General features: G+C 43.4%; 1 long non-coding RNA gene across 1 annotated transcript in view; it reads left to right on the top strand.

The window, feature by feature from the left end:
• The window catches only part of LOC139545746 (uncharacterized), an 87,015-nt gene that overhangs the window by 65,434 nt on the left and 5,164 nt on the right, over window positions 1-16,417 (top strand). The gene's annotated exons all lie outside the window — the stretch shown is intronic.

The following is a 16,417-nucleotide window of genomic DNA, read 5'->3' as shown; positions in this document are numbered from 1 at the left end:
CATGCAGAGCTGATACCCGCAAATTATCCATATCCAAAAAAGAGCCGTTAAATTCTACAACCACCTTAAAGGAAGCGATTCCCAAACCTTCCATAACAAAGCCATCACCTACAGAGAGATGAACCTGGAGAAGAGTCACTTAAGCAAGCTGGTCCTGGGGCTCTGTTCACAAACACAAACAGACCCCATAGAGCCCCAGACCAGCAACACAATTAGACCCAACCAAATCATGAAGAAACAAAAAGATAATTACTTGACACATTGGAAAGAATTAACAAAAAAACTGAGCAAACTAGAATGCTATTTGGCCCTAAACAGAGAGTACACAGTGGCAGAATACCTGACCACGGTGACTGACCCAAACTTAAGGAAAGCTTTGACAATGTATAGACTCAGTGAGCATAGCCTTGCTATTGGGAAAGGGCGCTGTAGGCAGACCTGGCTCTCAAGAGAAGATTTTTTTTCTGAGGTCTTGGTTGATTTCTTTTGATTTTTCCATGATGTCAAGCAAAGAGGCACTGAGCACACTGCCCACAAAACGAGGTGAAAACTGAGCTGCACTTCCTAACCTCCTGCCCAAATGTATGACCATATTAGAGACACAAATCTTCCTCCGATTACACGGATTCACAAAGAATTCGAAAACAAACCCGATTTTGTTAAACTCCCATATCTACTGGGTGAAATACCAATGTGTGCCATCACAGCAGCAAGATTTGTGACCTGTTGACGCAAGAAAAGGGCAACCAGTTAAGAACAAACACCATTGTAAATAATCCATATTTATGATCATTTATGTTCCCTTTTGTACTTTAACCATTTGCACATCATTACAACACTGTATATATACAGTTGAAGTTGGAAGTTTACATACACGCCAAATACGTTTAAACTCAGTTTTTCACAATTCCTGACATTTAAACCTAGTAAAGATTCCCTGTCTTAGGTCAGTTAGGATCACCACTTTATTTTAAGAAAGTGAAATGTCAGAATAATAGTAGAGAATTATTTATTTCAGATTTTCTTTCTTTCATCACATTCCCAGTGGGTCAGAAGTTTACATACACTGAATTAGTATTTGGTAGCATTGCCACAATAAGTTGGGTGAATTTTGCCCCATTCCTCCTGACAGAGCTGGTGTAACTGAGTCAGGTTTGCAGGCCTCTTTGCTTGCACACGCTTTTTCAGTTCTGCCCACAAATTTTCTATAGAATTGAGGACAGGGCTTTGTGATGGCCACTCCAATACCTTGACTTTGTTGTCCTTAAGCCATTTTGCCACAACTTTGGAAGTATGCTTGGGGTCATTGTCCATTTGGAAAACCCATTTCCGACCAAGCTTTAACTTCCTGACTGATGTCTTGAGATGTGTCTTCAATATATCCACATACTTTTCCTCCCTCATGATGCCATCTATTTTGTGAAGTGCACCAGTCCCTCCTGCAGAAAAGCACCCGCACAACATGATGCTGCCACCCCCGTGCTTCACGGTTGGGATGGTGTTCTTTGGCTTGCAAGCCTCCCCCTTTTTCCTCTTAACATAACGATGGTCATTATGGCCAAACAGTTTCATCAGACCAGAGGACATTTCTCCAAAAAGAACGATCTTTGTCCCCATGTGCAGTTGCAAACCGTAGTCTGGCTTTTTTTATGGCAGTTTTGGAGCAGTGGCTTCTTTCTTGCTGAGCGGCCTTTCAGGTTATGTCGATATAGGACTTGTTTTACCGTGGATATAGATACTTTTGTACCTGTTTCCTCCAGCATCTTCACAAGGTCCTTTGCTGTTGTTCTGGGATTTATTTGCACTTTTTGCACCAAAGTACGTTCATCTCTAGGAGACAGAACACGTCTCCTTCCTAAGCAGTATGACGGCTGCGTGGTCCCATGGTGTTTATACTTACGTACTATTGTTTGTACAGATGAACATGGTACCTTCAGGCGTTTGGAAATTGCTCCCAAGGATGAACCAGACTTGTGGAGGCAATTTTTTTTCTGAGGTCTTGGTTGATTTCTTTAGATTTTCCCATAATGTCAAGCAAAGAGGCACTGAGTTTGAAGGTAGGTCTTGAAATACATCCACAGGTACACCTCCAATTGACTCAAATTATGTAAATTAGCCTGTCAGAAGCTTCTAAAGCCATGACATCATTTTCTGGAATGTTCCATGCTGTTTAAAGGCATGGTCAACTCAGTGTATGTAAACTTCTGACCCGCTGGAATTGTGATACAGTGAATAATAAGTGAAATAGTCTGTCTGTTAACAATTGTTGGAAAAATTACTTGTGTCATGCACAAAGTAGATGTTCTAACCGACTTGCCAAAACTATAGTTTGAGAGAGAGAGAGAGAGAGAGAGAGAGAGAGAGAGAGAGAGAGAGAGAGAGAGAGAGAGAGAGAGAGAGAGAGAGAGAGAGAGAGAGAGAGAGAGAGAGAGAGAGAGAGAGAGAGAGAGAGAGAGAGAGAGAGAGAGAGAGAGAGAGAGAGAGAGAGAGAGAGAGAGAGAGAGAGAGAGAGAGAGAGAGAGAGAGAGAGAATTCAACCCTTTATAGTGGAGGGGTCACTATGGGCTGCCATTGTAAAGCTAAGAGCTGACCTGAAAATATTGTATCTGAAGACATGCCCACATCAGGCCTCCCCTGTTCTATACATACATTAGGGCTTATACTGAAGAAGAAAAAACATAAGGGTCTAGTGGGGAAAATGAGGTGACAATTAGATTGAGCAGTAGGTGGTGGGATGGCGTGAGGTGAGAGGGATGAAGGGCGGAGAGGACAGAGATGGGAAGGGGTGGGGCCCGTGGAAACAGGTACACTTGACAGTTTGCGGTTTGGGCGAGGGATCATCCGAGAGGTGCAACACGTGAGAGATGATGAAAGGAGATGAAAGGTTTGCGTCCGGGGGGTTCTCCTTTTAATCAGGGGCCCTGTGGAGAGAGCACTGCTGCCTGTGGTCCTGCGGCCACTGCTACCCACTGTCATGCTAATGAAAGGGGCTTGGGGTGTGAATGGAGGGAGCCAGCTTGTTACCAGAGTGCTAATAAATGCATGCGATAGAGGTGTGAGGGGTTTTACTGGTTTATTCAGATCCCCACTAAGTTTTGCTGAAGCAGCATAAAATACGTGAAGTAACAAAACACTGATACACTGACAAACAAGAACACTCTACTCAGCAAATTGGATGCAGTCTATTACAGTGCCATCCGTTTTGTCACCAAAGCCCCATATACCACCCATCACTGCGACCTGTATGCTCTCGTCGGCTGGCCCTCGCTTTTTATCCCTCGCCAGACCCACTGGCACCAGGTCATCTATAAGTCTTCGCTAGGTAAAGCTCCGCCTTATCTCAGCTCACTGGTCACGATAACAACACCCACCCTGTAGCATGCGTTCCAGCAGGTATAACTCACTGGTCATCCCCAAAGCCAACACCTCCTTTGGCCACCTTTCCTTCCAGTTCTCTGCTGCCAATAACTGGAACGAATTGCAAAAATCACTGAAGTTGGAGACTTATATCTCCCTCACTAACTTTAAACATCAGCTATATGAGCAGCTAACCGATCGCTGCAGCTGTACACAGCCCATCTGTAAATAGCCCATCCAATCCACCTACCTCATCCCCATGTTGTTTTTATTTACTTTATTGCTCTTTTGCACACCAGTATTTCTACTTGCACATCATCATCTGCACATCTCCATGTGTAACTCTGTGTTGTTGTTTGTGTCGCACTGCTTAGCTTTATCTTGGCCAGGTCGCAGTTGTAAATGACAACTTGTTCTCAACTGGCCTACCTGGTTAAATAAAGGTGAAATATATATATATTTTTAAAGTGACATAAAATGCATGGTAATGCTTTTTAATGAGGGATGTGTGTGTGTGTGTGTGTGTGTGTATGTGTGTGTGTGTGCAGCGGCAGGGTTTTGAAGCATGGGGCTGAGTGGGTCGTGAGGACTGGGTATGGAATAGTGGCCCAGCTGCAAAGGGTGATAAACCCTTGATGAATAAATGTTCCTGTCTGATAGAGCAGTTGTTCTTGTAATTGTTGACAAGCTGAGACACAACCTTCCACCAAAAACAGAACCTTTGACCTTCGTCAATAAATTAGGATATTTTAGGGCAAAATAACTATTATTATAGGATGGAAATACTATGGTTGGCAGCTATTTTGTTCCATTATATAGCATCATGACATCCTAGGAATTCATTGGAGTCATCCAATACATGTTCCTCACTACAATTATTGATCAGTACAATGGGAAGGCACCTCCCCTTGACAAAAGTCAACCACCACTTCATAAAACCCTTACCAAAAAACAGCCCAGTCCAGCCTGTCAGACAGATTCTTATGTCAGTAGTATTCACTGCAGCAAAAGGCTATTCTCATACCTCTAGGCTGGCAGGACGTTTGGCCGGAGGACACCTCTCTGGCCGCAGGCGCAGCATATGGCAAATCTGATCATACAGCAAATCTGACCATAACTCTATCCTCCGGATTCCTGCTTACAAGCAAAAACTAAATCAGGAAGTACCAGTGACGGCTTCAATACGGAAGTAGTCTGATGAAGTGGAATGTTTCGCTAACACAGACTGGAATATGTTCATCCGATAACATTAAGGAGTTTACCACATCAGTTTACCACATCAGTCACTGGCTTTGTTTGGGCTCCCAAGTGGCGCAGCAGTCTAAGGCACTGCCTCTCAGTGCTAGAGAGGCAGACTCTGGTTCAATTCCAGGCTGTATCACAACTGGCTGTGATTGGGAGACCCATACTGCCCTCCCAAGCAACAAGGTACTAACTGCTCATAGTGTGGAACTGAGAAAAATGGCTTCAAAGTGTCTTAATTGTCCAGCGAAATGAATTCTAGGGAGATCGTTGGAGATGTAGGGATCTGTTGCCTTACTATGAGTAAATGTTTTATTCATGTTGACACTGACCTCGGACATGACCTTTGACCCTTAAACGGCAGTTACTGCCTTCTTCCTTGGCATGATATGTTATAAATTGCAGGGTAATACCAAAGCAAAGAGCAGTATCTGCCATTTTCATTTGTTAGTTTACTATACTTCTCATTTATGCTATTAATACAAGAGCAGTGTAATTACCGACAGTGTAACAGAGTTGAAGCTGCCTCCTTTGTGTGTCTTCCACTAAGATACCAGTTGCATTTCCATAGAGATGTAGGTTCCGCGTCAGTCACATTACATAATGTGTTTGACAACTAGCCCATGTCTTGTTATAAGAATACATGTGAAAAGCAACCCTGCAAATGTTTGAATTACATGAAATGATTACCTGTCTTGTAATATATAATGATTGACCATGATAGAAATATGACATAGGATAATACTAATTATTTAATTATTTAAAAAATACAATGAGATTGCTAATAAAAACGTTTTATTTTAATTTTTTCAAATGACACATGAATAAATCAATAACAGCTTTAAGAATACATTTTAAACATATTTACATGTTCATATTCATAAGAGAACACAAATGACATTTAGCTACAATTGCTAAAAATTTCATTTTTCAGTAACATTTCATTTTTAACTAAAACTTCTTCAGTGCTCTTCCATATCACTCCTCATCCTCAGCAATGCTGTCCACACCCAAGGCATTCCAGAACTGACTTCGATTTGCAGGCATCAGAGGACACAGCTTTGTGATTATGTCCATCTTCTTGGACTCTTCTATCCCTCTATCCTGTGTAGGTAGTGTCGAGGGTATCTCTAGAGTGACTTTCTTCATGATAAAGTCAAGCTCTGTGAAGTCATTTTCTTCATGGGAGATTTTGTAGAAGAGGCTCCTGGATCCACGCCTCAACTCGATCTCAGCCATCTCTACCAGCTTTGGTGCTGCTGCCTTCTTCAGCTTGACGATGGAATGGCCAGCTTTCCATGCCCGGATGTTTTCCTTTTTCATTTCAACCACCTCCACCTTGCCTGGCGACCATATGGAGGAAGTCCCCGAAGTCGTTCCCCGAAGTCGTACACCACACCTCCAGGTCGAGCTCAAATTTCCTGTTCCACGCCATGGTGAAAACTCTGCACTCATGAAGGTGTGTCCCGGCTCGAAAAACTTGAGGGTGATGTCCTACATCAAAGTTGAGTCAGCATTGACAACACTCACCAGTGATGTTAGGAGGCACCAGTTTTTGTTTTGAGAAGTGCAGTTATCCACCCAAATCAAATCAAATCAAATTTATTTTATATAGCCCTTCGTACATCAGCTAATATCTCGAAGTGCTGTACAGAAACCCAGCCTAAAACCCCAAACAGCAAGCAATGCAGGTGTAGAAGCACGGTGGCTAGGATAAACTCCCTAGAAAGGCCAAAACCTAGGAAGAAACCTAGAGAGGAACCAGGCTATGAGGGGTGGCCAGTCCTCTTCTGGCTGTGCCGGGTGGAGATTATAACAGAACATGGCCAAGATGTTCAAATGTTCATAAATGACCAGCATGGTCAAATAATAATAATCACAGTGGTTATCGAGGGTATAGCAAGTCAGCACCTCAGGAGTAAATGTCAGTTGGCTTTTCATAGCCGATCATTAAGAGTATCTCTACCGCTCCTGCGGTCTCTAGAGAGTTGAAAACAGCAGGTCTAGGACAGGTAGCACGTCCGGTGGACAGGTCAGGGTTCCATAGCCGCAGGCAGAACAGTTGAAACTGGAACAGCAGCAAGGCCAGGTGGACTGGGGACAGCAAGGAGTCATCATGCCCGGTAGTCCTGACGCATGGTCCTAGGGCTCAGGTCCTCCGAGAGAGAGAAAGAAGGAGAGAATTAGAGAGAGCATACTTAAATTCACACAGGACACCGAATAAGACAGGAGAAGTACTCCAGATATAACAAACTGACCCTAGCCCCCCGACACATAAACTACTGCAGCATAAATACTGGAGGCTGAGACAGGAGGGGTCAGGAGACACTGTGGCCCCATCCGATGATACCCCCGGACAGGGCCAAACAGGAAGGATATAACCCCACCCACTTTGCCAAAGCACAGCCCCCGCACCACTAGAGGGATATCTTCAACCACCAACTTACAATCCTGAGACAAGGCCGAGTACCCAATACACTGCATGCTTGACATCCCTCTTCCTCTCCAGTGCTGTTACATAAAATGAAGTAATCTCCTCTGCCTTCCGACCAGCTGTTCCTTCATGCCATACAACTGAGATTGTTTTCTTCTTCTTCTGAGACTTCTTTCCAACGGTGGTAAATGTCTCGTGATAGGCAACGATTCTTCTTGTGAACAATGCTGTTTTCACACTTGGCATGCGAGGGAGCATGATGCCTTTCTGCATATCAACGCTCCTCACAGACCAGCCCTCAGGCCAATCTTTCTGTGAATCAGTCTGGTATTGGCTTCCGCTCTGCCCTGCAGACGTCTTACGTTCCTCATATTTCCTACATTGCATGCAGTCGGGGTTGGTGATGGTGAATTCAGGTGCTGCATGGCTGTGGTCCTGGCAGGCTTGGGTTTCCATGGTCTCATTCTCCCTGTGCTCCAGCTTCAGATGATGATCCTGCACCAAACAGAGCTCGCACTCCTCCTCTCCAAGCTTCACAGAGCTGATGTTCCTTCCCTTTATTGCATTTCGATAGGTTTCATAACCGCAGCTGGCATCTTTGTTCTTCTCCTTGTGGTCATTATGCATGAACCAAATATTGACATCAATCGGGAGGTAGAGGCGCTGTGGGGCATGCTCTCGTCTGTAGTGGCTGATTTGGGGATGAAAGGATTGGATTCATGTTCAATTTGCTCTCTGAAGCTTTCTCTCCCCTCTGATCCTTTGGTGGAATCCGTTTGGTGGTGATTGACATGCCCATCATCGTGACAATCAGCTTGTCATTTTTGGGGTGGTAGCCCAATGTTGTCAGAAAAAAAAACTTTGCACACCTGCTGTGCAGAACCGCTCTGGTTTGGAAGGTGGTACAGAAACGACCTGCTGCGTCGACTGTCAGCGCCAGCAGTGATATTTTTCTTCGGTTGCTGTGGCACCATGTGGAAGATCCATGACCTCTTCTCCTTATACTTCATCTCCCAATACTTTTCCCATATTTCCTTTTGCCTACCCTCTGAAATATTCTGAGTACATTGCCTCTTGCATTTGGGACCACATGGCTAACCCATTGGTGGAATATGAGATTTCTTGTTTGATGGGTGTTCTGGAGTTGTGTCCACGGGCTCAGCTGCCACTTGTGCTGGAACATCCACCTCTGAAGGTGGATGATAATCTTCATCATCATCATCATTGGCACTTGATTTCTTTTCTACTAGACTGATGTCTAAGGAGTCAGAGACCACCCACTGGTTCCCTATTTCTTCAAATAGTGTTGACACTGTGACTTCAGTTGAAGGGGGCAGATCAGGAATCTTTGTTGGGATGTGGCACTCAAACTCAACTGCAATAAATAGAGCAAATAATCAGGGACGTGCATCGAAATGATTCTATTCTGAAATGGATGATAATCATTAATACTGACATTTTGACCCAAACATATACTGACACAAACATATGATCATAATCCTTTTCAGTTATTCTATAATATAGGATATAATCAATGTTGATTTTATCTTGTGCAAACATTATCAGAATCATTTCCACTGTCATAATTGAGTTAATCTATTCATTTCATACCTGCTCCCAAAAATGGCTTTGTTTCCAAATATAAAAAATATGCATGGATGGACATTGACAGGAGTAAAACCTAGTATTGACATGGTTGTACTGTCCTAATACACCCTCACATGGCAGCTTTGATCCACATAGATACTAATCATCTAGGGATTGGGACCACAAGGATTGGTGGAAGTCATTTTGGCAAAATGTTTTTTTTCCGCATTCATGTAATGACGGCAATGAAGCAGACACATTGAGCTCACATTTGGCATGCCAAAGCTTGTTGTACTAATTACATATGCCACCAACGAAGGTGATGGATACAATTTGGGATTTTAACTTTGGTGACCGGGACAGTCACGCAATACTGGAATATAAAAGAAAACCAGAAACCCTGAACATGTGAGTAGATATATTATGAATGAGCTAGTGTAACGGATGTGAAATGGCTATCTAGTTAGCGGTGGTGCGCCCTAATAGCCTTTCAATCGGTGACGTCACTTGCTCTGAAACCTTGAAGTAGTGGTTCCCCTTGCTCTGCAAGGGCCGCGGCTTTTGTGGAGCGATGGGTAACGATGCTTCGTGGGTGACTGTTGTTGATGTGTGCAGAGGGTCCCTGGTTCGCGCCCGGGTCGGGGCGAGGGGACGGACGTAAAGTTAAACTGTTACACTAGCAATGCTGTATGTGTGCTCAACCGGAAAACGAGTGTGCGTGGCTTTTGACCATTCAGTATGGGGTGCACGTCCAACTGACCGTCAGCTGGCTAGAGATTGTGTGTGTGTGGTGTAATGTTACTGATTACAAATAACCCATGGAATGCCAGAATATAACTATAGGGATTATATTAATTCTAGGTATAATAGATTGAAGCTAGTATAAACTGCTGATCGTCTCTTATGGGAGCATGTAGCACAAATCTATTGTTTCATGCTAATGCTAGCTAGGTAGGTTTTGACGTTTTGGTAGGAGCGCGTCAGTTTTAGCTAGGTGGCTGTCACTGGCTAGAAATTGTGTGTATGGTGTACTGATTCAAAGAAACCATCAGATGAAATTTCTGAATATACAGTAATTCATTGTATGGCTAGTAGATTGAAGTTAGTATCAATTGCAGATCTCTCATGAGAGCCGATAGTATTGTTAGTCTATGCTCGTTAGCTAGTTAGCTAGTTCTTACCTGTGTCTGGATGTCATCACTAACAGAATGAACTGAAATGATACCAAGGTAAAACGCAGTAACTGCAGCCAAGGGCAGGTTGAAACCAAGCTAAAAGGCAGTAAGTTCAGTTATTGCCATTTACCTTGGTTTCACAGAAACGTTTTGCACTTACTGCTAATATGACCCCCATTTTCTCCAAAACAGTAAAATGAGCAGTTACTGCCTTTTTGCATGGGAGGGCAGCATAGGGCGGCGCATAATTGGACCAGAGTCATCCGGGTTAGATTTTGTCCGGGATAGGTTGTCGTTGTAAATGAAAATGTGTTCTTAACTGACTTGCCTAGTTAAATAAAGGTTCAATAAAATAAAATTCAATTCAATTCAATTTCAATTCAATTCAATTCAATTTCAATTCAATTTTATTTTATATAGCCCTTCGTACATCAGCTAATATCTCGAAGTGCTGTACAGACACCCAGCCTAAAACCCCAAACAGCTAGTAATGCAGGTGTAGAAGCACGGTGGCTAGGAAAAACTCCCTAGAAAGGCCAAAACCTAGGAAGAAACCTAGAGAGGAACCAGGCTATGAGGGGTGGCCAGTCCTCTTCTGGCTGTGCCGGGTGGAGATTATAACAGAACTATGCCAAGATGTTCAAAAATGTTCATAAGTGACAAGCATGGTCAAATAATAATCATGAATAATTTTCAGTTGGCTTTTCATAGCCGATCATCAAGAGTTGAAAAACAACAGGTCTGGGACAGGTGGCGGTTCCATAACCGCAGGCAGAACAGCTGAAACTGGAATAGCAGCAAGGCCAGGCGGACTGGGGACAGCAAGGAGTCACCACGGGCGGTAGTCCCGACGCATGGTCCTAGGGCCCAGGTCCTCCGAGAGAAAGAAAGAGAGAAGGAGAAAATTAGAGAGAGCCAAGATTTTCAAAATGTTCATAAATGACAAGCATGGTCAAATAATAATCAGGAATAAATCTCAGTTGGCTTTTCATAGCCGATCATTAAGAGTTGAAAACAGCAGGTCTGGGACAGGTAGGGGTTCCATAACCGCAGGCAGAACAGTTGAAACTGGAATAGCAGCAAGGCCAGGCGGACTGGGGACAGCAAGGAGTCACCACGGCCGGTAGTCCCGACGTATGGTCCTAGGGCTCAGGTCCTCCGAGAGAAAGAAAGAGAGAAGGAGAAAATTAGAGAGCGCCAAGATTTTCAAAATGTTCATAAATGACAAGCATGGTCAAATAATAATCAGGAATAAATCTCAGTTGGCTTTTCATAGCCGATCATTAAGAGTTGAAAACAGCAGGTCTGGGACAGGTAGGGGTTCCGTAACCGCAGGCAGAACAGTTGAAACTGGAATAGCAGCAAGGCCAGGCGGACTGGGGACAGCAAGGTGTCATCATGCCCGGTAGTCCTGACATATGGTCCTAGGGCTCAGGTTCTCAGAGAGAAAGAGAGAACGAAAGAATTAGAGAGAGCATACTTAAATTCACACAGGACACTGGATAAGACAGGAGAAGTACTCCAGGTAACCAACTGACCCTAGCCCCCCGACACATAAACTACTGCAGCATAAATACTGGAGGCTGAGACAGGAGCGGTCAGGAGACACTGTGGCCCCATCCGAAGAAACCCCCGGACAGGGCCAAACAGGAAGGATATAACCCCACCCACTTTGCCAAAGCACAGCCCCCGCACCACTAGAGGGAAATCCTCAACCACCAACATTACAATCCGGAGACAAGGCCGAGTATAACCCACAAAGGTCTCCACCACAGCACAAACCAAGGGGGGGCGCCAACCCAGACAGGAAGATCACGTCAGTAACTCAACCCACTCAAGTGACGCACCCCTCCTAGGGACGGCATGAAAGAGCACCAGCAATCCAGTGACTCAGCCCCTGTAACAGGGTTAGAGGCAGAGAATCCCAGTGGAGAGAGGGGAACCGGCCTGGCAGAGACAGCAAGGGCGGTTCGTTATAAGTGATTATAAGTGATTCGATAATGTCATCCATACGTACATATCCCAACCAAAAGTCATGGATGACAGGCAACATCCGCACTGAGCTAATGGCTATAGCTGCCACTTTCAAGGAACGGGACACTATTCGGATGATAATAAGAAATCCCACTACGACTTCCAACGAGCCATCAAACAGGCAAAGCGTCAACACACTAAGATCTAATCCTACTACGCCGGCTCTGATGCTTGTCGGATGTGGCAGGGCGTGCAAATTTTCACAGATTACAAAGGGAAACGTGAGCCACCCAGTGAAGCAAGCCTACAAGACGAGTTAAATGCCTTCTATGCTTGCTTTGAGGTAAGCAACACTGAACCATGCATGAGATCAACAGCTAGTCCGGCCGACTGTGTGATTTCGCTCTCTGTAGCCGATGTGAATAAGACCTTTAAACAGGTTAACACTCACAATGCTGTGGGGCCAAGTGGATTACCAAATCAAATCACATTTTATTTGTCACATACACATGGTTAGCAGATGTTAATACGAGTGTAGCAAAATGCTTGTGCTTCTAGTTCCGACAGTGAAGTAATGTCTAACAAGTAATCTAACAATTCCCCAACAACAACCTAATACACACAAATCTAAAGGGGTGAATGAGAATGTATACATATATGTACATGGATGAGCGATGGCCCAGGACCTCTCAGATCCTCAGGGTAGCCTAGTGGTTAGAGTGTTGGGCTAGTAACCGAAATGGTTGCAAGTTCAAATCCCTGAGCTGACAAGGTACATATCTGTTGTACTGCCCCTGAACAAGGCAGTTAACCCACTGTTCCTAGGCTGTCATTGAAAATAAGAATTTGTTCTTAACTGACTTGCCTAGTTAAATAAAAATATACCAGGAAGGCCCTAAAATTGTCAAAGACTACAGCCAAGTCATAGACTGTTTTCTCTGCTATTGCATGACAAGGAGTACCGATGCACCAAGTCGGGAACCAACAGGATACTGAACAGCTTCTAACCCCAAGCCATAAGACTGCTAAATAGCTAACCAAATATCTACCAGGATTTTCTGCGTTGACCCCCCTTTACACTAACTGTTTTGACTCATCTCATACGCTGCTGCTACTGCTTATTATCTATCTTGTGTTGCCTAGTCACTTTACCCCTACCCATATATACATATCTACCTCAATTACCTCGTACCCCTGCAAATCGACTCGGTACTGGTACCACGTGTATGTAGCCAAGTTATCGTTACTCATTGTGTATTTATTGCTTGTGTTATTATCTTTTGATTATTGTTGTAGTTTTCTCTGCATTGTTGGGAAGGGCCCGTAAGTAAGAATTTCACTGTTAGTTTACACTTGTTGTTTACAAAGCATGTGACAAATAAAATTAGTTTAGATTTGATTTTGATTTGGCCATAGGCCACACCATTGTCTGAGCCAGTAGTGTCGGGTTTGTCGAGTGGAGGGACAGCATTGTTGCACGTGTCATCCAGACTGTCAGAGTAAAAGAGAGGGCCAATGGGGTGCGCAGCCTTCCAAACAGCCGGTGCCTTCTCCCACGGACCTCTGTCTCGTCTGTACCCTCCCACTCCACATGTCACTAGCTTTCACAAGGAACATCTTTATTTAATTTTTTACTAGTATGCTATCGATCTCATCATCATGTCTAATGTGGTACGTGGAAATAGTGTTCATATAATGGTTCAAATATCTGGACATTTTGCTTGAAATGTGAAACTGCTGCCTTTGATGAAATTAAATTATTTATAAAAGTTGACACTCTGCCACATCAAAATGAATATGTCTCTCATAGGGAATTACACAGTGCACTGATGTTCTGTGCTACAAAATGATGTTCCTCTTTTCTATTTGGCAGTCCATACATGGAAACTGTTATATGCGCTATATTTAGAACATTTTCTTTTACTAATTGTGTCACAATATCAACGAACATACTGTCAAAAATATCTAATGGAGCTCTCTGAAAAATGCCTTCTTGGACCACAGAGATTTGTATCACAAGAAATGCGATGAACATTTTTTATTTTCCATTTAGACATTTGAAATACATACATTTTTTTACTGTCTTAAACTGTGTAAGTATTGCATATTTAGTTATGCGGATGCCCATAACCATACAGGGTAGGGACAGCTTTTTGCACCTGCATGTTTCGAAGGTCCATGTATGTTAAGGGGAAGTAAGTGTCCCCTGCATTCCCAACAACAAACTACAAAACACAAGCTATAAAATACAAAATAACAACCCCATCATAGGTCTCTGTTTTGGAAAATGCTGAGCCATTTGAGGTCCCTACATTTTGTTCTTTCTCTACAGCCTATATTCTCCTGTAAAGTGCCCCGAATGGTTGCACAGCCTTTGGCCAAGATAACTCCACAACAAATGATTATTGTAGCCATCAATGAGCTTGCTGCACCTTTCTACTGGCAATTTGGCAAACTTTCCAGCATCAAACTGATGCAATTCTTCAATGTTTTAGGGGTGCCCTCCACTAACTACGGTTTTCAGCTCTCGCCATAGGTTATGCATGTGATTCAGATCTGAACTCTTATATGCTCACTCCAGAACAGTCCAGCGCTTCCAATTTCTAACCATTCCAGTGGGCTTTTGATGTGTGTTTGGGGTTGTTGTCCTGTTGGAAGACCAACGTCCTTCAACAGAGACACAGTTCTTGGACTCTGTGTTGAGAATTGCACTCCAAAACCCCTTGATAATCTGCTAATTTCATAATTCCTTGCGCACATTCAAGGCCCCCAGTACCAGGGGCAGCAAAGCAACCCCACAGCATTATCTAACCTGCTTTGCTGCCCTTTATACTGGAGGTCTTGAACATACGCAAGGTTGTGGGTCTTCCAGCGGGACAACGACCTCAAACACACATCAAAAGCACCCTGGATTAGTTCAAAAAGAAACACTGGATTGTTCTGGAGTGTCCAGTGAAGAGTCTAGATCTGAATCACATCAAAATCCTATGGTGAGAGCTGAGAACAGCAGTCGGTGGAGGACACCCCTCAAACGTTGAAGAATGAGAGCAGTTGCGGTTGAAGAGTGGGTCAAATTGCTATAGAAAGGTGTGTCAAGCTCACTGATAGCTACAAGAAGCATTTGTCTGCAGTTATCTTAGCCAAAGGCTGCGCAACCAAGTCCTAGCTCTGCGGTGCCAGTAATTTTGTCCATGCCATTTGTCTTTTTTTGTCTTTTTTTCAATTTCAACTTCTTTTAGAAGAAATAGGGGATGATTTAAGAAAAGTGCAAGTGCAGCGATATATTTGTACGTGCATTTATGAAATACAGTGAGTCACCTTTATTTGCCTTAGAAGGTGAAAACACTCAATTCACATAGGGTGATTGCATTAAGACGTTCATTATCAATGTTCAATAAGCGTTGTAGTATTTTTGGGACAAGATTTTAAAAATTCACAATCAGATCCAACAATATTGGCACCCTTGATAAAGATGAGCAAAAAAGACTTGTATAAAATAAATAATACAAATACTGAGTTATATAGTATAGGAAATAGGAAATTCTGCTAGTAAAATTGCTCAGAGAATGACTTTTTGTTTAAGAGGATTTTCATCATTGATACCAGCCCTCACCAATATCACACTAAATATACATATCCTAGCATTGACTTAATCTCTCTGAATTTGATTTTTAAATGATTTTCACAAAGAATATTAGATAGAACCGCGCATGTAACTACATTTTCTTAAACTCTCTCTCACTTTCATTGGCTTTAAGTGTCTGTGTTTGAATCCAAATGTCAAAGAGATTTTGAGGTAAAAATGGAAATAGGGCGAGTGTGGGAGAAAGTGAGAGGGGGGACATACGAGGGAAGATTAGACTGTTTAGAAGGTAGACGTGAAACTGAAAAGCAGGTAAACCCTATAATGTGCCAATTTAGAGGGAGGATCATTAGAGGCATTTACCATGACTTTTCCATACACTCTAGTCCTCTGGTAATTACACTGTAGGTCCCTCTCAAGTGCGTTGAAGGAAATGGTGGAGATCCTATAAAAGCCCACTTACAATACAGTGCATCCAGAGAGGAAGCCAGGGTTGTTATTACATCACTTTGGGATGCATAAGGATCTCCATTATACCTGTAGAGTGTATAGATGGGTAGAGAAGAGAAGAGGAGAGAAGGAGATGGAGATTTTTACACTGGCAGCCCTGAATCATATTTTACTTCATTGTTTATTTCTCGGAACAGAAGTGCTGGATGCCGTGTGAATGACAGCATGGGTGATGAATGTTGACGTGAGGACCTGTTTTACATTTCCACTAATTGCTCTGCCTTGCTTGGTCCTGGCACGTTTGTAAAAGGTGGTGAAAGGCGCTTTTTAGGGTTGAGCGAGGGGACAGTGATTGGGGGGGCGGGGGGTGTAGAAGAGGAGGAGGAGTGCTCTTGATAAACTCAAGTGAAGGACAGAGAGGTGAAGGCCTTGCTTGTAGTTCTCTGTGGCTCAATGTCTTAAACATCCATAGTAAATCTGTCCACAAATAAAGCGCATCACACATCGCTAGTATGTTTTTGGTGTGGATAGGACATCATCTGCGTTCTATCAGGTAGTCCTGTCAACGACGCAAGCATAGAGAGATGGATGAAGAAGACAAACTGCGGCCATGTA

The sequence above is a fragment of the Salvelinus alpinus genome, chromosome 19 (assembly GCF_045679555.1).
Source record: "Salvelinus alpinus chromosome 19, SLU_Salpinus.1, whole genome shotgun sequence".
Taxonomy (NCBI): Eukaryota; Metazoa; Chordata; class Actinopteri; order Salmoniformes; family Salmonidae; genus Salvelinus; species Salvelinus alpinus.
This window is presented reverse-complemented; position numbering and strand designations above follow the sequence as displayed.